Genomic DNA, 22482 nt, shown 5'->3' on the forward strand with positions numbered 1-22482 from the left:
CACTAATCCTAGGTGTATACTCGGGCCTGGGTTTTAGCCCCTCTCAGAACACCCACCCCAAAACAGAGGAACCACCTGCACAGAGGACAGCAATATGATAGTATGATGCATGCAAATATTTATGCAAATATATACACAACAAAATAATGATAAATGCAATAAATAGAACAAGCAACCTAAACTATCCTAGAACGCTAGGAGAGACTCGCTTATGGAAGATGGACCAGCAATAGGTCAACTTCGGTCCCCAGCAGAGTCGCCAGCTGTCGTATCCGCGAAAAACAACCGGTGGGCTAAAACAAAACAACACAGAGCCGCCACCGTGCGTTATTTATCCCAAAAGAGGGAAAGGAAACGCTCGAAGTAAACCTGGGAAAAGCATGGTCTCGCAACCAAAGAGAATGGGATCGGGAGTCGGTTATGCGAAGGGAAGGTATTAGCACCCCTACGCATCCGTCGTACTCGACGGGATCCACGCTCTAAAAGAAAGAATAGGTTGCTAAAACAAACATCACACACACACACACACTGAAGACAACACAGGTGGAGGAAGAGGGAAGAGGGCTCGCTAGGATATCGCATCCTATGCCTACGTATCTCGTCTGGAACGAGAATCAGAGCTGCCGTAGTTCGGCTCACGCACGCCGAAACAAACACACGCACAAAAAGGCAAACATGGAACCCGAACGCCAATCGCTGGACTTACATCAGCTTCCGAACCAAACAAACCCACACTAGAAACCAGATGCCACTTGATGGACTTATACCGGACTCCAAGCACACAACAAGAGGATACGGAATGCCAATGGCTGGGCTTACATCCATCTCCTACACACACAAGAACAAACAAGCAACAAGCTACTAAGGAGTCAGGAACTCGAGCCTAGCAACTGTCAAGCAAACACACACAAAAGAAAAAGGGTGCCCGGAGAGACCTCGCACGGTCTCCTGCCTACGTACCTCATCTGGTATGAGGATCAGGGCGACGTAGTTCCCCTTAACAGGGAAAGAAATTCTAACCAGATACAAAAGGAGACACACTACTAGGGAGCTGGACTCGAGCCTAGATGTTATCATGCATATCATCCCTAAGTTATGGTTTCTATCCTAACTTGCACATGCAGCAAGCTAATCCTAAATAGGTAAAGCAAAGCATGCAAGCATAATCAAAACAAAGCAAACATTCACAATTAGCACACACTATATCCAGACAAAGTGGGCTCAAACAAAGGGTTAGGCTGCAAAAGCAAACCAACTGTATCAGGTGATATTAGCTCTTAACCCTGACATTGAGAGTCAGGATGAAGCCAGATGAAGTGGAAGTGAGGGGTGTGCCTCACAGCTCTTATCCCTGGCCAGGGAGAGCTTTAGACAAAGAAATGTGGGTTCAGAAAGTGGGAACCCTTCTACACTTATGACACTGACTCAACTGTACAACTGTACAAGGATCTTGGGTTAGGATCCACAATACATCAACACCAGTTGTGTGAGCAGAGGGATGACTCAACAAGAATAGCAGGAGATGGATTGCACATCTCTTGTGTCTGCCAATTGCCTTAACAAAGGTCTTTTCCTGCTTGGGGACAAATATAAACAATCACAGGCATTGCCTCTTAAGGAGGACTTCAGACAGGTGCCTGGCCAAGTAACAGGCCAGGTCTTCCAGACTACATGGAGTTAGTGATGCTATACCTCAATTGGTTTATACAACCAAGCAACAACACAAGCAAGTTCAAAATGAACTATAGCAACTAAGGTACCTGAAATCAATCCAACATAATCAGTATACCAGACAAACAAAAGTCAAACAGAAAATTACCAGTCCACAACACAAACAGATAACAAGCATCAATGCACAAAGGTGCAAGCCACAAGGCCTAAGCATAAGTCTCAATGCCTACAAAACAAACTCAAGTTAGTCATAAACAAGCAATAAACCAATCCCAATTGAGTGCACATCATCAAGCATAAGCAATTGTGCTCTTTGACCTGAAACAAAGCTCAAATGTGAGAACACAAACCACTAGTACAAGACTAGGGTCAAAATAGGATCAATAAGTCAAAACAGAACATGAAACTTATCAAAAATCAAGATCAATCAAATAAGAATCAAATCCAATTGGTCTCATGTTCATATCATCCATCAATTTCATTTCACCAAGCATCTAAGGCAAAACATGTCATTTCAAAGCTCATTGGACCAAACAGAATGCATCAATCCAAATCCAAACCAAAACAAATCAATAAATCTCCAGAAAATTCATAGCTAAACAGCACTCATCAAAGGATAATCACACCAGATTTCAAGTCATTTGGGCAAGAGGAAACAAGTCAATTAAAATCCCTAAGTCAAAACATGTTCAACTAAGCTCATACAAGGCACCAAATCATGCATCAACTTCAAGCAAGCACAAAACAGAGTAGGAACATGATAAATGCACCAAACCAAAACCATGACAAACTTCAATGTGTCTATAATCACTCCACAAAATTTCAAGTCCATCCAATACATATCAAGAATTTCACAAAACAATTAAAAACATGACTCACAAAAAGTCCACATTTGGTCAAACAGGGGAGAAATTATCAAACAAATAGGAAATGTATTCAAAAATTCCAGGAAAATTCAAAAGCATTCTCAACATTCATAAGTATCAACATGCAAAAATCCAGCTCAATTCATGTTCAATAAGCATGGCACATAAAATCAAGAAGTTAGACAAGACATGGTGTGACACAAATTGTCACACCTAGATTCAACAACTCATATCTCACAATCCAGGAAATAAAAAATCATAAATTCTATACCAAAATGTCCATTAAGGTCTCTAGAATAAGCATGCAAAATTTCAGCTCCATCCAGTTAAGCATCATCATTTCATGATCAAAATACCAAGCAATGTGCAAGAAAGAACATACATGAACAAACCCTAGGCCATTCCAAAAACCACACATGCACAATTTTTGCAAAAATCATCATAAAATAGTAGAGGTTACAAGGATCATGGTGGAAAAATTCTCATGTGATTTGGATTAATGGTTTGTGAGTTATGAATTTTTTCATGTGGAAGAAAATTAAAAAATGTATGAAATAAGCATGGTGAACATGATAACATATGATGAGAAAATGCACATGCCAAAGTGTAATCTGCTGGTGGCCAGGATCGATCGCTACAGTAACCTAAATCCAGCGCGCGCTAACACCAATAATCATGTACAGTAGCGAAGTTTTGAATCTAAGCACGATTCTGGAAAATTATTTCAAGTGTTCATCATGTTCATCATACATTCATCACTCAAGAACTTTTTGTCACCAAATCACACAAACCTTATATCAATGGAAAGGTCTCACAACGTATATCAACAATATCACATTCATTAAGCCTAATTCATCCTAATTTAAGAGAATCGAATCAAAACATATTTGAGCACAAAACTTCAAATCAACATAACTTGTTCGTTTCTCAACCAAATTTAGTGGTTCAAAGTGCAGAATTACCTACTCTCAAAGATCTACAAGAAGCATCAAACAATTTCATGAATAGTTAAACTCGAAAACTCACCTCCTTTGGATGACAGTTGCGAATTTGATGTTGTTTGGCCTTGGAACACGAAAACAGATGTTCTTTGATGATGTGGAAGATGAATGGAACAAAGTTTGTTGCTCAATTACGCACGATCTAGCTCAAATCTTGAATTGCCATTGATGCACCTCTCTTTAACAGTCCATGAATTGGCTTGATAGTGATGATTCCTTGCTTCAATTAGCTTCAACAATGATTGTAGATGATGAAACAATGAAGATCTTGGCTAGGCTTATGAAGAAATTGCAAAAAAATGAAGATGAAAAGTTGAGAGAATTGTGCAATTTTGGATCTAGATCTGAGATGAATGAATGTTAATCTGATTTTCTGTTATGATTAACCATTTATATGATGCACTAATCCATTTTGTTAATCAAGTTTAGCCAAATGTGAGTGATTAGTGAAAATGCACTTTTATGCTAAATGGTAATTAGCCAATCCACCCTCACTTATGCAAATCCAATGTAACAGTGCCAATTTCTGGTTTGAGCAAGTTTCAAATGGTATTTGTGAGCTATTGCAAGTGGAATCATGTGAAAACAAGGCTTATTTCTCAAAATGCACTTTTTCCCTCCAAATTCAAAATTGGTTCACTTGAAAAATGGACTTTTTGTGTGATGAGTTTTCATGACAGGTAATGCTTATTTTGGATAGAGGACATCAAAAGAATTTTGCTCAAAAAAGTCTCACTCCATTTGGCCTTGTGAATCAAAAGTTATGCACCTTTGAAATTCAATATTTCTTGACAATGATCAATCCATAACTTGCCAACCACAAATGAGAAATCCATGTTCTTGGACCTTTTGGAAAGGTGAGAGCAAGATCTTCAACTTTCATGTTGAACAAAATTTCATTCGAAGCATTTTTGGACATGTAATTTTGAGGAGAAAAACTTTCCATTTTTGGCAAATTTCAATTACAAGTCACTTTCTATTTTTGGAAAGTTTTCATCTGACTCTATTTTCTTCATTCTTGATGTTTGAAATGTCAAATGAAACTTTTTTAGACATGAATGAAGTGTCTCTAACTCTCTCCCCCATCCAAATCCATCAGTTGACCTGTGGTTGACTTTTGTTGACTGATAGATGAACTGGCCATGCATAGATGAACTTGAGCTTCAAACTCCTGATGAAATGGCTCAATGATGAAACCCTAGCTTCTATAAGCTCAATATAACCATATGATGATCCCCATATCCATATAGACCCCATCTCCTTAACAAGCCCTGATTGGCACAATGCAGATGATTAGGGTTGACCAGTGGTCAAAACCCTAATCCCAAGGCATATGATCAAGCAATGAATCTCTTGGATGATGACAAGACCATGATGATGATAATGTACCATTTCAACCAAGATGATGCTCAACCTCTTTGAGGAACCATGAAACCCTAATTGATGCACAACCCTCAGATGGCTAGTGAATAGTCCAATGAAAACCCTTAGCTTGGATCTCAACCTCCTATCTTCTGACCAAGACTTAGGAGGATGACTTGCTTGTTGGGGCCACATGATATGCCAAGATGCAATGACTAATGACCTAAAAAAATATATGCAATATGTTAAGCTAGTCCCAAGAGAGGAGGGCAAATTTTGAGGTGTTACAGCTGCCCCTATTCAATCCACTGTGAACCTGTCGATATGAATAGCCTCGGCTTTCAGATGATCAGGATGAAGAGTGATTGAATACCAAGAACAGACGAACAATTTGCACTCTGATGGGAAATAATTAACAATGCCTGTCAGAATCGGCAAAGAAACAATCTTGAAAGAAAACCCGTCTGGTACGGAGAAAGTCGGCCCGAATACCGAACAGAATGTCGACCTGTATACCCAAAATAAATGGTAACACAGGGATAACCATTTGCTGAGAGTAGTTGAACACAACTTGTTGTTGAGCATCCATGATGTTGATGAAGAACTGAGATGAAGATGAAGAACTGCTTGCAGAAATGCCTTGAGAGGATTGAGGTTTAAAGAGTGAGTGAGAGTGAAATGTGAGCAAAGTGGGAAATGAGTGTTTAAATACCCAAATAAGGGTGCATACAAAACGACACACAAATAAGAGTTTAGCACAAAAACCAAGTTAGCACGTTTAGAGGGAGAAATGATTATAGCTCATAAATGATGTCTAATCCCAACAGTCAGCACACTGCTTGAGGAGATCTCAAGAGACTGTTCCTTGATTACTGCTGGACAGCTGTCTAGAAGTTCCAAGGTCAGACGCAAGACACTCCACGTGTTTTGATTTATCTGATCTTCAGGAATACCAAAGGATTGGTTCCTGGAGATTTCTAACTCAGATGACTTCTAACTAGGTAGAAGTATCAGAGTCAGAGGCAGAATCCATTTGTTTATGTTAGAGTCTCATTTAACATCCTCAGAGGCACATTTTAATCAGGGCAGTTTTGAATGTTCAGATTTTCTAAGATAAAGAGGAATCTATCTTCAGCTAAGGGTTTAGTAAAGATATCTGCCCATTGATGATCTGTATCAATGAACTTCAATGTTACTATCCCTTTCTGAACATAGTCTCTGATAAAATGATGTTTTATTTCAATGTGCTTAGCTCTGGAGTGCAAAATGGGATTCTTACTTAAACAAATGGCAGCAGTATTATCACAAAAGATAGGAATGTTACTCTCGAAGATTTGCAGATCTTCTAACTGATTCTTCATCCAGAGCATCTGAGTAGTGCACAGAGATGCTGAGATGTATTCTGCTTCTGCCGTGGACAGGGCGATAGTTGATTGTCTTTTGCTGGCCCAGGATATCAGATTGTTTCCCAAGAGCTGACAATTTCCAGATGTGCTTTTTCGTTCCACTCTATCTCCTGCGTAATCTGCATCACAATAACCAGAAAGTTTATACTCTGATGTTTTCTCATACATCAGGCCCAGGTTAGGAGTTCCTTTCAGATATTTGAGAATTCTCTTAACTGCTGTTAAGTGAGTTTCTCTAGGATCTGATTGAAATCTGGCACAGAGACAAACACTAAAGAGAATATCAGGTCGAGTAGCAGTCAGATAGAGAAGGGAGCCTATCATACCACGATAGAGCTTCTGACAAACTTTTTTACTGACTTCTTCCTTTTCAAGAATGCATGTTGGATGCATGGGAGTCTTTGCAGAGTTGCATTCAGCCATGTCAAATTTCTTCAGAACGTCTTTTATGTATTTGCTTTGATGAACGTACGTGACTTTTGAAGTTTGGTTAATTTGAATTCCTAGAAAGAACTTTAGTTCTTGCATTAAGCTCATTTCAAATTCTGCCTGCATTAACTCAGAGAATTCTTGACAAACAGAGGCGTTAGCTGAAGCAAAAATGATATCATTAACGTATATCTGGCATATCATGAGATCATTGTTAAGGTTTTTACAGAAGAGTGTGGAGTCAACTTTCCCTCTGATAAAATTATGTTCCAGAAGAAAATTACTTAATCGTTCATACCAAGCTCTGGGAGCTTGTTTAAGTCCATATAAGGATTTTTTAAGTTTAAAAACATGTTCTGGATAATTTAGATTTTCAAAATCTGGAGGTTGGTTGACATACACTTCTTCTGATATATAACCATTAAGGAATGCGCTCTTGACATCCATTTGATACAATTTGATAGAATGATTTATAGCGAATGATACAAGAAGACGAATAGATTCTAACTTGGCGACTGGAGCAAAGGTTTCATTGTAGTCAATACCTTTTTGTTGACTGTAACCTTGAGCCACCAGTCGAGCTTTGTTTTTGACGACTTCTCCTTTCTCATTCAGTTTGTTTCTGAATACCCATCTGGTTCCGATAACGTGAGTGCCTCTGGGTTTAGGAACAAGATCCCAGACATCGTTCTTTGTGAATTGATCTAGTTCTTCTTGCATGGCTAGAACCCAGTCGTTATCTTGAAGTGCCTCATCACAGGACGTGGACTCGATCAGAGATACTAGTCCCAGAGGAGTTTCTTCAAAGGTCTTGAAGGTAGACCTGGTTCTGACAGGTTCATCCTTGTTACCCAGAATCAACTCTTCAGATATGTTGAGGCGACTTTTAGCTTTCTTTGGGATTAATGGGGAGTTAATTTCTTCAGGAGTTTGAATGGCAGTTGCTTCTGGAGCTTTGTGAGATCCTGCAAGGGTGATTTCCAAATATGCAAAATTCTCAACTAGCTTTGACTTTTCAGGGTCAAGCTTATCGTCAAATCTGACATGAATTGATTCTTCCATAATTTTGGTTTCTGTATTGTATACTCTGTAGCCTTTAGAGCGTTCTGAGTATCCTAACATGATACTTTTCTGTGCTTTGGAATCAAACTTGTTCAGATGTTCTTTAGTGTTTAAAATAAAGCAGGAACATCCAAAAGGATGAAAATATGAGATGTTTGGTTTTCTTCCTTTACACAGTTCATAGGGAGTCTTTTTCAGAATAGGTCTTATGGAGATTCTATTCTGAATATAACACGCTGTATTTACAGCTTCGGCCCAAAAGTGCTTAGCCACATTTGTTTCATTGATCATAGTTCTGGCCATCTCTTGGAGTGTCCTATTCTTCCTCTCTACAACTCCATTTTGTTGTGGAGTTCTAGGGCAGGAGAAATCATGGGATATTCCATTAGAGTCAAATAATTCCTCAAAAAAATTGTTTTCAAATTCCCCACCATGATCACTTCTGACTCTTACAATTTTAGAGTCAAATTCTTTTTGCACTTTGGAACAGAAGCTAGTGAATACAGAGTGAGACTCACTCTTGTGCTTTGGAAATTTCACCCATGTCCAACGACTGAAATCATCAACAATGACTAGTCCATACTTCTTTCCATTGACTGATGCTGTTTTCACAGGACCAAATAAGTCAATGTGAAGAAGTTCCAGAGGCTTAGAGGTAGAAACAATATTTTTCTTTTTGAAAGATGTTTTTGAAAATTTTCCTTTCTGACATGCTTCACACAGAGCATCTGAAGAGAACTTCAGCTTAGGTAGGCCCCTGACTGACTCGAGTTTATTTAGCTGAGATAATTTTCTCATGCTAATGTGGCCCAAGCGTTTATGCCAAACCCATTGCTCTTCGTGAACGGACATCAGACATTTCACATTTTGTTCTTTTAAATCAGAAAGATTTATTTTATAAATATTGTTTTTCCTCTTGCCTGTGAATAGGACAGAACCATTGTTTTGATTTATGGCTTTACATGTTTTTTGATTAAAGATTACATCATAACCGTTATCACTTAATTGACTTATGGATAACAGGTTATGCATTAATCCTTCTACGTAAAGGACATCAGATATAGAGGGAAGAGTACCATTACCAATAGTTCCGGAGCCTCTTATCCTTCCTTTCTGATCTCCTCCGAAGCCTACGAATCCAGCGTCTTTAAGTTCCAGGCTTTGGAACATAAACTTTCTTCCCGTCATGTGTCGCGAGCATCCAGAGTCCAGGTACCATGATTGGTGTTTGAACTTTGCTGCATAATATATCTGCAACATAAACAATCTTATCTTTTCGTACCCAGAGTCTCTTGGGTCCTTTATGATTAGTTTTCCCAGAGTTTCTTATCACTTTGGGTTTTCTAGCATTATCAAATTTTTGCTCTTGAGTGTGTGTGTAGTGATATGAAAATGGAGATTTAGGTTGGTCACTAGTAGAAGTTTTATCTTCCTTAGGATCATACCCAATTCCTTTTCTATTGTTCTGACTGACTCCATAGATCATGGATGCCATTACACTCCTTCCTATCCCATTTTTCAGAAACTTTTGAAAGGCTTTTTCGTATTTATAAATTATCGTGTTTGAAGTCTGTGGAGCTTGAGATAACGCTTCTTCCAGTTTTAAACAATTTTTCTTTGCTGCATCTCTTAGTGATGTCAAAACTTTGTTTTCATATTTTAGTTCTAGAATTTTTGTCTCAAGTTTTCCACATTCTTCAAATTTTTCTTCAAGACAGCCTTTTATTGCTTTAAATTTTTGTTTTAGTTTCTGATATGAGCTAAGAGTTTCAGACAAACATGATTCTAGGTCAGATCGAGAGAGTTCAGAAAATACCTCTTCTGATTCAGATTCTTCATCAGAAATGTTTCTGGATGTGGTAGCCATGAACGCCACATTAGCCTGTTCATCAGAGTCAGATTTTGATGAGTCAGATTCGCTATCATCCCAGGTAGCCATCAATCCTTTCTTGGTTCTGAGGGAATTTTTCTTGAAGCTCTCTTTTCTGGAACTGTCTTTCTTTAACTTGGGACATTCATTCCTGTAGTGACCTGTTTCTTTACATTCATAACAAGTAACATCTTTGTTAGTTTTACCTTTTGAGGTTGATTCTGATCGATCCCCTCTGGGTCTTGGTCTCCTGAAGTTGTTGTTCCTCTTTTTCCAGAGTTGTTTAACTCTTCTGGTCAGGAGGGACAATTCTTCTTCATCATCAGAATCTTCCTGTTCAGAGTCATCAGCATCTTCTGTTTCGGCCTGGAAGGCTTTGTTCCTTTCAGAATTGCGCTTTTCAGATCTGGACTTTAATGCTACAGACTTGTTCTTCTTCTGAGGCTCATCTTCCTCCAGTTCTATCTCATGACTTCTGAGTGAACTGACAAGCTCTTCAAGACTGATGTTGTTCAGATCCTTTGAAAGCTTTAAGGCAGTGACCATGGGTCTCCACTTCTTTGGCAGGCTTCTGACTATCTTTTTGACATGGTCTGCAGTTGTGTATCCTTTGTCTAGTACTTTGAGACCTGCAATAAGAGTTTGGAATCTAGAGAACATTACCTCTATAGCTTCGTCATCCTCCATTTTGAAGGCTTCATATTTCTGGATTAGAGCCAGAGCCTTTGTTTCTTTGACCTGAGAGTTTCCTTCATGAGTCATCCTCAGAGAGTCGAGTATGTCTTTAGTTGTTTCCCTGTTGGTGATCTTTTCATACTCGTTGTAAGATATGGCATTGAGAAGTATCGTTCTGGCCTTGTGATGATTTTTGAATTCGCGCTTCTGATCATCTGACATCTTACTTCTGGGAACTTCAACTCCAGCATCTGTTACAGGAGGTTTGTATCCATCTGTGACAATGTCCCAGAGATCAGCATCATAGCCTAGAAAGAAACTTTCAATTCTATCTTTCCAATAATCGAATTTCTCTCCATCAAAGACAGGAGGCTTAGCATTGTAACTGTCTCTTTCATTTGTGTGGGCCATAGTTTTTCTCGTTCTGGATCTCTCTACACGGTTAAGTGTTTGATTAGAAAATCAATAACAGAACCGAAGCTCTGATACCAATTGAAGGTGAGAAAAACAAGAAAGGGGGGTTTGAATTGTTTTGGAAAATAAGCGCTTTTACGGAATAAGAACACACAGGATTTTATACTGGTTCGCTTATAACACAAAGCTACTCCAGTCCACCCGGCCAAGGTGATTTCGCCTTCAAAAAGGACTTAATCCACTAATCTTGAAAGATTATTACAACCAACGTCTAAAAGGAAGATCTCTTAGTCCTCCCAAGTATACAAACTACTCAGAGTCACTTGAGGAACAAAGTCAATTTAGCAAAAGAAAAATGTAATCTAAAGTGCTTCTAAGATAAAGCAAATATTACAGCAAATAGAGCAAGCAAGTGATTTCACGTATGAGCAGCAGCTCGTGAAAGACTAAGAAGGAGAGTAGAGTATTTCTGTGCGTTCAGGTGTGTGTATCAATGAAGTATGCCGTCCTTTATATAGTGATGAAATGACCATTTGTAGTGATGGCAGAATATTTGTCTTTGATGAGAGTTTAATGCCATTACTTCTGTGTTTCTTTTCATAACAAATTTGTCTCCCTGAATAACTTCTTTCCAAATATATTTTCTTTCCATTTGAAGTTGTAGTTGCCGTTACTCTTTCTGGATTAGGAGATCCTTCGTCAGAATCTGCGTTAACTCTGTTAATCTGAGATTATGTTGAAGTTACATCAGAGCTTCTGATAGTCCTGGTCTTTTAGATCATCAGTGTTGATTCCAAAGGAAGTTTAGATCTTCTAGAGCGCGTTTCTTCTTCAGATGCTTCTGATCTTCTGGTACTTTGTATCTGATTCGATTCTGTATCTGATAAAGCGATCAGATTCCTTTGTTCTTGTTCAGAGTCCTGCACACTTAGAGAGATTTCGTTAGAGTGCCACTTTTGGTTTCATCCTTTGTGATCATCAAAATCCTGGAATCTGTTGTAGAACAATTTTTGTTCTTACAGGGTCAACTGTGTGTATGCTCAAGAAGGTCACTTTTAGAAGTCTGATCTCTAGAAGTGGAGCTGGTTGAGATGTGACATTGTGCAATTCCTTTTGTTTGTCTTATTCCTGTAGATTGATCAGGGTTGGATAGTTGTTCCCTGAAGTACGATGTTGTGTTGGAAGACAAGTCCCCTGGATGTTAGAAGTCAATAATGGGGTAACCTGATTGCTATTTCATTTAAGAGGATTGGGACCATGAATCTTGTTATTCAAACACCACGCTCAGAAGTGGCAGTTCTTTCAAGGAGTGAGAATATGAAGATTCAGAGGTTGGTTGAGGTAGTATGCTCTGGCAATGCATATCTACTATTGACTGGTGCTATTTTTTTTCACTAGTACTTATGGTCAGCTGGAGTCTGATTGGTGTGATTGGAGTATGTATAGGTATAACTCATAGAGTTAGTTGCCACTGATAGGGATGGTGTATGTCATGTTGATACATTTGTGTACAATGCATGGATATTGGTGTGGAGTTTCCATGATTGTTAATTTGAGGGGGAGTGTTGGTTAACCTCCTCACGTTTGGTCAGCCTAGGGTCTGGTTGGCTGTTGACTTGTGTCACATGGGTTCTGGTTGTTGTGTGACACATTTGCAAGGAAGGATTCATCTCTCTCATTCCTAAGGGTGAATCTAATCTGGAAAGATTCTCAAAACTATTGAGGTGCTTGCAAGCAGAAGATGTTGACACAAGAAGAGTATTTTCAGAGTATTCTTATGGTGGAAGTATCTAAAAGGATAATTGAGAAAGGATTTAAGATCAATGCCTACTTGTGCCAAGTACAAGTATTTAATTGATTATCCTTGGAGCTCAAGATAATTGATGTTCTTAAAGATGGTGGAACATCTCTTCCTCAAGACCCTGTGCAGAATCACAGGAAGGATAGTACATTGGTTTGTGATCTATCACTTTGGTGGCAGCAAAAGCATATGATCTCTGAAAAGGTTTCCTGGCAAGAAACATGTTCTGCCTTGGTGTGTACAAGAAGAAGAAGACATCATAGTCTTGATGGTGCTTACTTGGATCAGTTTATTTCAGATCTAGGTAAGGAAGTGCACTGACTAATGCACACTGTGGAGTTAAGAACAAGTGGCACCATTCTTGACACCATGGGAACAACCTTACTTTAGGAAGTGGAATCCTTGGTATAGCTGAAGGGTTAGTCTCTAACTGGTCCTTCTAAAGACTCATGCATCAGAGTGTCTGATGTCTTTGGAGAAGAAGCAGGGATTCATCAAGGTGTGAGCTTGGATAACTTAACTGCAAACCTGCAGGATGGAGGTTGTTTACTCAAACTTGGTTCCACAATCAAGTCTATGAGAGTGTTGAACTCTTGTTCTGTGTAGGGAGGAAGTTTTTTTCAAGTGGCAGAAGAAGGAGCTGAATTCAACAGCTAGATGTTAAAACACAATGTTGTGACATTTGGTTCAACATCAGAATCTTAGTTGGTGAAGTGGCACATCAACTTAAGATAGAAGGGGCTACAGAGTTGTAGATTGGGTACTTCAAAAATATCGTTCTCATTTCAGTTCTTTGGAGTTGTTGGATGGAGAAGATGTTACATGTTCGTGTCTTAGAGAATCTAAGTTTTGTTTAACATGTAGCTTGAAGTTCAAGTCTCACTTGGAAGGTCAGAATATCCTTGGGAGAAGTCTGATAAACGTGGAGAGGTCAAAAAGTGGCATTTGACTTTTTCATATGAGGATTCATGGAGGAGGTAATCAACCAGTGGCATTTGGTCCATCTCAGAAGTGAGTTCGAAGAATCAAGATAATCAACATATGGAAGCTGATTATTCTTGAGCAAAGTCTGAGACAAATTACTTTTGAGCAGAAAAGTAGTAAGTTGAAGACAAAGGGAGGTGTTGTCTATTCATCTCTTTAAGCTTGTGGTGGGATGAGAATGTATATGTCCAAATTTGTGTCTGGGTTCTTTTGGATCAAGCGGGTGACTCAGTGATATCTGAAGATTATCAGATGGTGTCCGTTGTGAAGGATGTCCTAACTAATGTTAGAACATTTTGTGAAGTGACTTTCTGTTTTGGTTAGAAGAGAGATTGACACAGAGTGTGGATGTGTTTAGCCAAGAAGGTTGAACAGAGGGAGTGCTCTTGAAGACATGAAGATGCGTCTTATGTTCTCCATTCATCAAGTGGTCTGAGTTCTCTTTGAATCAGGAAGTATGTGAAGGTCCAACTTTGGGATGTTGGATATGTTCATGTGTAATCTCCAAGTTTCAAGAGGAGAGTTGGTTGTTCATGACAGGGGGAGTTCTGTCTTTGCGCTACAAGTGATCATCAAGCCTGTGGTCTATGTGTTCTCAGATAACAAGGTATGGACCCTTGTTGGTAATTGGGATGATGTGGTGTGTGTCAAGGCTGAGTGAGCATAAGAATGTCTGACCGGATGTCATGACATTGCCTTGGACAATATTGTTAGTTCCTTCTGAAACTCACAGTCATTAGGAAATATGGGTGTGGTGTAGTAGAATAAGCCCGAGTGTTACAGTTGTGTGGTACAGGGGGAGTAACCACCTACTGGTGTTTGTGAGTTTGGCCGTAGTGGTGCCAGATGTCAAGCTACCACTGGAGGCACGAAAGTGGTCTTAAGAAATGATGATAGGAAGAATACATTAAGAATGCAGGCAAAAGCCGCGTTGAATGTTAAGACATCGCGTGCAACGTGTCTGACTGCATATATGGAATAGTCTCCATGCATTGGAACTGTTGTTTCGGAAAAGAAACAGTCAAGAGCTATAAAAGGTATTCAAAGATAGTCTGAGATTTTGTTGGTGATTCTCTGACTGTTTCTCAGCAAATATTAATGAATCTTGACCAAGCATTTATTCCTACCGTTAATTCCTAAGCACGGTCTGGTCTATTTAAAGGATGCATCAGCACTCCTCCTCTCAATAGAGCGACATTCCATTCTCTCTAAACCATGGGGTTTGTTAAGATTTGGGCATACTGCGCCTGGATATGGTTTTGTGAAGGTTTCATTTATAAATGTTTAGCTAAAAAGGGGGAGAGAAACACTGTATTGAAGATGTACCAGAAGCAAGCAAAATATGGTAGCGAACAGAAGTTGGTTTCAGGCACAAAAGTCACTAACTGGGTATACCACTTGTGGCTTGTGATCTGAGTTAAGAGGACAGTTGTGTCTTGTGATCTGAGTTACATTATCTATGTACTCAGCATTACATATTCTTCAGGAAGCTCTACTGTTGAGGGGAAGGGTTTTGATGCAACTGATTCTTGTACATCTACTTCCTCATGTACACCAACTTTGGTGTTCGTGGTGGTGCAGATAATGACAGAGAGGAAGTGCATACCCATATTGGGATGTAGTGTCTAGTGTAATGTTTATTTGTTTTAGCTAAAATTTGCCAAAGGAGGGGATTGTTAATACCTTAGGATTGGCATTAATTTTGTAAAACAAATAATGTAATCACCTCTGTTGTTTTAATATGTTGGGTTGAAGAAGTTCAACATCTGGACCAACATGTCATGTACGATGTCACGACATCGTGACTGTGACATCACACATGTGTAGAAAACTGAATTAGTTAATTCAGGCATATATTCTGGGATTAGTGAGGATATTTGGTGAATATCCTAACTTCTTTGTGGAGGTCTTAAAGACTCAATCAGAATATACAGTTTCTAAATATGGAGATATATATGAAGATATTTTAGGAACTAAAATATTAAAGACTTTGATTGTAGCAGAAGTTTTCTGCTGACTTTGTAACAGCAAAGGAGAAGCTTGCTGCGATTTCTAAGGCCCAAATCCAGTTGGGTGTTTAGGTTATAAATAGCATATAGTAACCTAGGTTAAGGAAGCCTAAAACAATGTAAAATTTAGGTGTGTGTGTGAGGTAAACCTCTCAACCTGTGGGAAGGTTACCATGTGTTTCTCAGTGCTCAAAGCTGAGATTATTTGTAACTCAAAGCCTGTAGGTAAGAGTTGTTATGGTTTTGAATGAAGCTGTGAAGCAAGTTCAATTTGTTTAGCATTACTTTGAAATAGTAGTGATAGGAATGGAAACTGGTGGTTTCTATCTAGGAGTTCCTAGGTATAGATTGCATTGGGTAGGGATTAAGTGAAGAGTTGTAAACGGGGGAGTTTAACTCTGAATTAATACTACTGATAATGGATCTTCTTCCTGGCTTGGTATGCCCCCAGAGTAGGTGATGTTGCACCGAACTGGGTTAACAATTTCCTGTGTTAGTTTTTCCTTCTGCATGTTATAATCCTGTCTATTATAACTCAGCATGTATTTCAGTCTGTTTATCAAGAGGATAACAAACCTGGTACATAGCATACTGTTTGAATGCAATCAGAATGTTTTGACATTCATCATTGACAACATATACTGAATAATAGGCAGGTTGGTTTTCTGCTTCAGTTCAGTATTTATTTCAGTCTGTTCTTCAGGAGGATAACAGACCTAGCATAAGGCTCATTGTGAAAATGTCAAACTGGATGTCTTGACATTTATTACTGTAAGCTGATACTGAAGTATAGACTGGTTGGTCTTTTACAGTACAACATTTAGCACAGTCTGTTTTCAGGAACATAACAGATTTAGCATGTGGTATATGTTTTGGTCGTCAAACTGAATGTTGTGACATTCATTCCTGACAGCATATGCTAAATTGTAGGATGGTTAGTTTTTGTGTTTCAGTATTTTTCTCAGGCTATTCTTCAGGAATCAAACAGCTGAGCTAAAATCCAGGAAACTAACAACTGAGCTACAATTAATGAACCTAACAAATAACCTATTTGTTAGCACCCTAATATGTGGAAATTAGACTAACTTGTTTAACCTTTATTTTAGGAAATACAAGTATAAGGCCAGCAAACTGTAATACTGTAACAGGTGATGTTCAAAGCACTATTGAGACATCATGCTGATAACTGTGCAGGCTCAACAGAAGTTAGTGCTATGTTTGATCTCTGTTGTGTCTTTGTACCAGATGGACAGAACTGGGTGTTCTTCCATTCTATGGTAATATAGTAGCAGATGTCGTGACATCTGTGAATGTGTGCACATTAGTACTGGGTGTTAATTGTATAGCTATCTTGCTGTAGTAGTAACAATGTTAGATCAGATGTCATGACTTGGAGTAGAACATCTGAACTCTGACTACACTAGAATTTCAGATACCTTGAGTTGAGTAAAAATCTTTTAAAAAAATCCCAGGTCCATTATCAGACCTAATGGTCTTTATGGTCATTTGAAATTGGGTTTGGATGAAATGAACAAAATATTTGACTAACAAGGAGGATTTAGATTTAGTTTTCATAAAAAAATATCATACAATAACGACTAAAATCATTAATTTTAGTTTAAAAAAATATTTATGTCCTAGAATGTAGGGGGGCTAGAAATAGGTCCACAAATATCAATGTGGACAATATCAAAACATTAAGAAGATTTACTTATGCTATCAGAAAAAAGTTAACCTTTTTGTTTAGCATGAAAACAAGGAACACATGGATCATGAACTTATGCAAATTAGGTAAAAGAAAAATTTCATTAATATGAAGCAAAGTGGCATAAGACGGGTGGCCTAGTCTATTATGACATAAAGTATAACTATAGACAACATGTTTATTGGAGACAGAGATATATGTGTTGATAACATTATTGGGAAAGATAGGATAAATAAGGGTGTATAAGCCTTAGTGCAATCTAGTTGCACTAATCTTCATCAAGGTATGGATCCCCTGTATGAGACAGTGAGAAAATGTAAAAAAATGAAAGCATAGTTTAAAGAATGAGCCAATTTATAAACAAATATTAAATTGGTTATAAAATTTGGAATGTGTAATACATCATGTAAATAGAAATTGTCATTGAAGTGAATGGAACCTGACAATTTTATGATTATAGATGCTCCATTGGGAAGCTTGACAATAATGTGTTTGATAGGATTAAGACAAGTAAAAAACACATTTTGGAATGGTATAGAAGTTATGTGGCCCCAGTGTCCAAAAGCCAATCATGATTACTAGAATGATTAATATTGTGTAAGGAATGGGTACTTGATTGTGTTTGGACAGAAAAGTGAAGATGCTACATGTTGGCCTCATCATGTGCATTGCTTTGATGGATGAAGCCTAGCAGAGTTATTTGTTGCCAAAGATGAAACATTCTTGATCTAGGACAACTTAAAATTATTCTAATATGGATGTTTGGTGAGGTTAATCATCATTATTTACTTGGGCAAGATTAGTTTTCTTGAGGTAAGGTGGGAGCCCATGTTTTTTGAGACACACCTTTATGATTTGACCATGTTTGTTGAAAAAGGTACAAGTCTTGAGGCCTTTAGACTTGTTGAATGAGTAGGGTTTGTTTCTAGAGTCACTTGATCGGCCTTGCATGTAAGGTTTATTGAGTTGGGCTACCATTTTATCATCTTCGATATGGGTGAAAAGTTGTCTCTCTTGTTGAATGAATAAGGAGAAAACTTTGTTAACAAGGGGTAAAAGGTTCATCAACATTATCTGAGAATGAATATGTGCATACTGATCATTGAGACCATTTAGGAATCTAATCAAATAGTCATTTACACGGTATGCCTTGATAGTTGAGGTCAATTGACACTGGAAAATATGGTCACATTGGCAGTGCGGAATAAGACAAAATTATCAAACTTCTGCGAAAGCTTCTTGAGGGTTGTGAAGTATTGAGTAATATTTTGTTCGCCTTGTTTTTTAGAATATATTTCTTTCTAGAGATCCGAAATCCTGAAGATGTCACCTTGGTAATATCGCTCATGAAGTTCGTCTCGAATATCCTTCACAAAATCCATACAAAGAACACTTTCTAAAATTTCTTTGTCAATCGAATTGGTGGTCGATGTTATGATCATGTTGTTGCAGCGACACCAAAGAAAATATGTATGGTCATGAGGTTAAGGTCAAATTAAGGTTCCATCAATGAACCCTAATTAGTTTTTGGACATGAAATCAAGTTTGATTTATTAGGACCATGAGTGAAAATTGGAATTGATGAGTGAAGGGGTAACGATGGCCAAACCTGGGTTATCACTCTGGTGCATGTAGAAGGGATCTAACATGTCATTTTGGTAACTTCGGTTGTGAGAGGTGATAACACGAAATTATATCACATTTTAAGACTTAATTTAATTAGATTATATTATCATTTACTTTAATTTATCCCATTTTATCAGATATTATGCAGTATTTCTTTTCTATTTTACATCAGGTACCCATTTTGAAGCAAAAGTGAAAAAGGGGAGAAAAGAGGTGTAAAAAGCAATAAAAAGGAAACAAATGACCAAATGCCAAAGCCCAGCCCAAAGCGCACAAGTCATCAACGCTGTGCCTGTGACGGACGTCACAGGGTGCGTGACGAGCGTCACGCAAAACAGACTTGTGACGGACGTCACACATAGCGTGACGAGCGTCACACAACTCCACTACCTTTTTGGCGCAAGTATCGCCCTCAGAAAGACTTGAAGAATAACGTTAAGGAGTTGGTATCCTATATGCACGCCGTGGATATAGCCACGCTGAAGAATGGGAGAAACGGAATGCAGTTACCAAGGCTATTATAAATAGCCATCTCACAAACCAAAAGAACACAAGTTTTTGCACGCTCAGTTTTGCGGAAGCTCTGCCAAATTTACTTTTCACGCCTTTGCCTATTTTTCTTCCTTTCCAGCATCGTCCACTTTATTTATTTTATTTTGCAAGCTTTATTTTCTTTTTCCCTTGCAATTTATTTTTCCCCCGTTCTTAGCTTTTAGATATTTTTCGCGTAGTAGTTTCTACACCGGAAACTACTGTGCAACTTTATACCGGATTTAACCTTACGTTATATTCCAGTTTTATTTCCTTGTTTTATTTTACTGTTTAATTGAAGAATCCAAGAACAAATCCTACCGGCTTGTGGTGGAGTGTTCAAGACCATTGTATTACGCATTCAGGTTCTTTAATCGTTATTTAATTTTTAATGTTTTATTCTATTGTTTATTTACATTGCATGCCTGGAATGAGTCTGTTTATGCATGATATAGATTCTTATTTATTTAGCATGTCTGGCTAATTTGCCCAGGTATCGGTATGTAAAGTAAGCAGAAAGAGGGGTCAAGACTAAGTCGGTCTATTCAAACTTAAAATTAGAATCAATCTTTTTATGGTCTTAACTTACAGGTTTAATAACAAGATTTTTTACAAAAGTAAAAGACATAAAGAAGTTGAAACCAACAGAGCGAGAGTTTGAGGTTTTAACTGGACAGTGTAAGTTAGTCATTAAGTCTATCTCAGGGCGAGAGCAAGTTTTAGAATTAATTAAATTCTGACCTTTTTCAAAAAGTATTTTTAAAGATTGAATGTGAGGACGAGAGTTAAGCATTTAGATTTAATTGTATAACCTAAGTCAACAGAGCGAAAGTTTGAGATAAGGGTGTTTAAAACGGTCAGTATTTTCTTAAAAAGAGTTTCTGCAACTTTATTGTTTTCAAATATGATTTTTGACTTAATTATAAGTGACAGCTACATTAATCTAAGATCATGGTTTCTTCAACAGAGCGAGAGTTTGAGATAAAACCTTTAACCAATAAAGTTAGTCGAAACGATTTATTTTAAAACCGAGAGACCGACAAGGAATTGATTCCCTAGCTTTGACGAACTACATACCGATATCCGTTTTATTGATATTTAATCTAGATATTAGTTTAGTTTTTAGTTTTTCCCCAGACAATCAAACATTTTCACCTTAGATTTACGTAGTAACTTTAGATAACGGTACATCGATTCATAAGTCCCTGTGGGATCGATATCTTTTAAAACTACGCGATAGAACTGTGCACTTGCAGTTTGTATCCCATTCTCGACTCACACAGTCGAGCGATCAAGTTTTTGGCGCCGTTGCCGGGGATCTTTTTATTCAATCGATATCGTAACTCTTCCGTTACGCTGTAGAGACTAAGGTTTCTTTTTCCTTCTATTCTTTCTTTCGTTGATTTGTATGCCACGCACTCGCTCTCAAGGCGAACCGCTCTATTTACGAATCAACGATATCGAACTATATCTCCGAGTCTTACGACGAATTCGGGAATATCGTGCTGAAAACAATCTCCCTCCTATAAACCTTCCTAATATCAAAAACATTTTTCCTTCTTTAACCGAGATGGCAGAACCAGCTCGTGCTCTTAGAGATTACGCCGCTCCATCGCAAGATGAACCGCATTCAAGTATTGCTCCTCCCGCAATAGAAGCAAACAACTTTGAACTTAAACCTTCACTGTTGCAGGCTGTGCAACAGAACCAATTCTCTGGAAATCTTACCGAAGATCCAAACCTTCATTTATCCGTATTTGTTCAATATGCTGATACTGTTAAAGCTAATGGTGTCACTTCAGAGGCAATTCGACTTCGTCTTTTTCCTTTCTCATTAAGAGATAGCGCTAGAAGATGGCTACAATCTCTCCCTTCCAACTCAGTCACCACATGGAACGAGTTGAAGAAAGTTTTTCTTGCCCGATATTTTCCGCCAAGCAAAACAGCTATGTTAAGAGCCCAGATAAACGGATTTAAACAGAAAGACAACGAGTCTCTTTTCGAAGCATGGGAAAGATACAAAGACATGATGAGACTTTGCCCACACCATGGTTTGGAAGACTGGTTAGTAATTCACACATTTTATAATGGTCTCTTATACAATACAAGGTTAACAATAGACGCCGCTGCAGGTGGTGCATTAATGAACAAACCTTATGCTGATGCTTACCAGCTTATCGAGAGCATGGCCCAAAATCACTATCAGTGGGGAACCGAACGGACAACAGTGGAAAAACCTCAACCGAAAACTGGCATGTACGAGATAAGTAACCTTGATCACGTCAATGCAAAAGTGGATGCTTTGGTCCAGAAAATTGAAAGTTTAAACGTATCACCACCAACCGCCGTGGTTGCTATAACTCAGAATTGCGAGGTCTGTGGAATCCAAGGCCACACTCCTGCGGAATGTCAACTCTTGACTGGAATCCAAACAGAGCAAGTAAACTATGCTCAAGGAAGCCCCTATTCGAATACCTATAACCCAAATTGGAAGAACCATCCAAACTTTTCATATAAGAGTAATAATGCTTTATACGCACCTGGACAGTCTCCGAATCAAACCCCATCTATACCTCCGGGATATCAGAAACCAAATCCTAACAATAATACCCCTAGAAAATCCAACTTGGAAATCATGATGGAAAATTTATAGCTTCCCAACAACAAACCAATAAAGATTTCTTAAACCAGAACATACACACTGGCGAACAACTTAAACAACTCGCAAGCAAAGTAGATGCCTTGGCTACCCATAACAAAATGCTGGAAACACAAATATCTCAAGTAGCTCAACAACAAGCACCTACTGCTGCACCAACTGGTACATTCCCTGGACAGCCCCAACCTAATCCGAGAAGCCAAGCTCATGCAATCATATTAAGAAGTGGAACGGAAGTGGAAGGACCGTCTGATCCAAGGATAGAAAACCAAAACCCTAAGAAATCTACTGAGGAAAGTGAACCTAAGGAAAAGGAAGAGAGTAATAAGGATACCCTAGAAAAGAAGGAACCTTATGTACCTCCACCACCTTACAAACCACCTATACCTTACCCTCAAAGGCTTGTTAAAA

The 22482-nt window shown here is 38.4% G+C and overlaps 1 pseudogene; it reads right to left on the minus strand.

Moving 5' to 3' along the window:
* Positions 1–21367: 21367 nt before the first annotated feature.
* LOC127099060 (uncharacterized) lies at positions 21368–21467 on the minus strand (annotated as a pseudogene).
* Between the last annotated feature and the right edge of the window lie 1015 nt (positions 21468–22482).

Source organism: Lathyrus oleraceus, chromosome 6, assembly GCF_024323335.1.
Source record: "Lathyrus oleraceus cultivar Zhongwan6 chromosome 6, CAAS_Psat_ZW6_1.0, whole genome shotgun sequence".
NCBI classification, from domain to species: domain Eukaryota; kingdom Viridiplantae; phylum Streptophyta; class Magnoliopsida; order Fabales; family Fabaceae; genus Lathyrus; species Lathyrus oleraceus.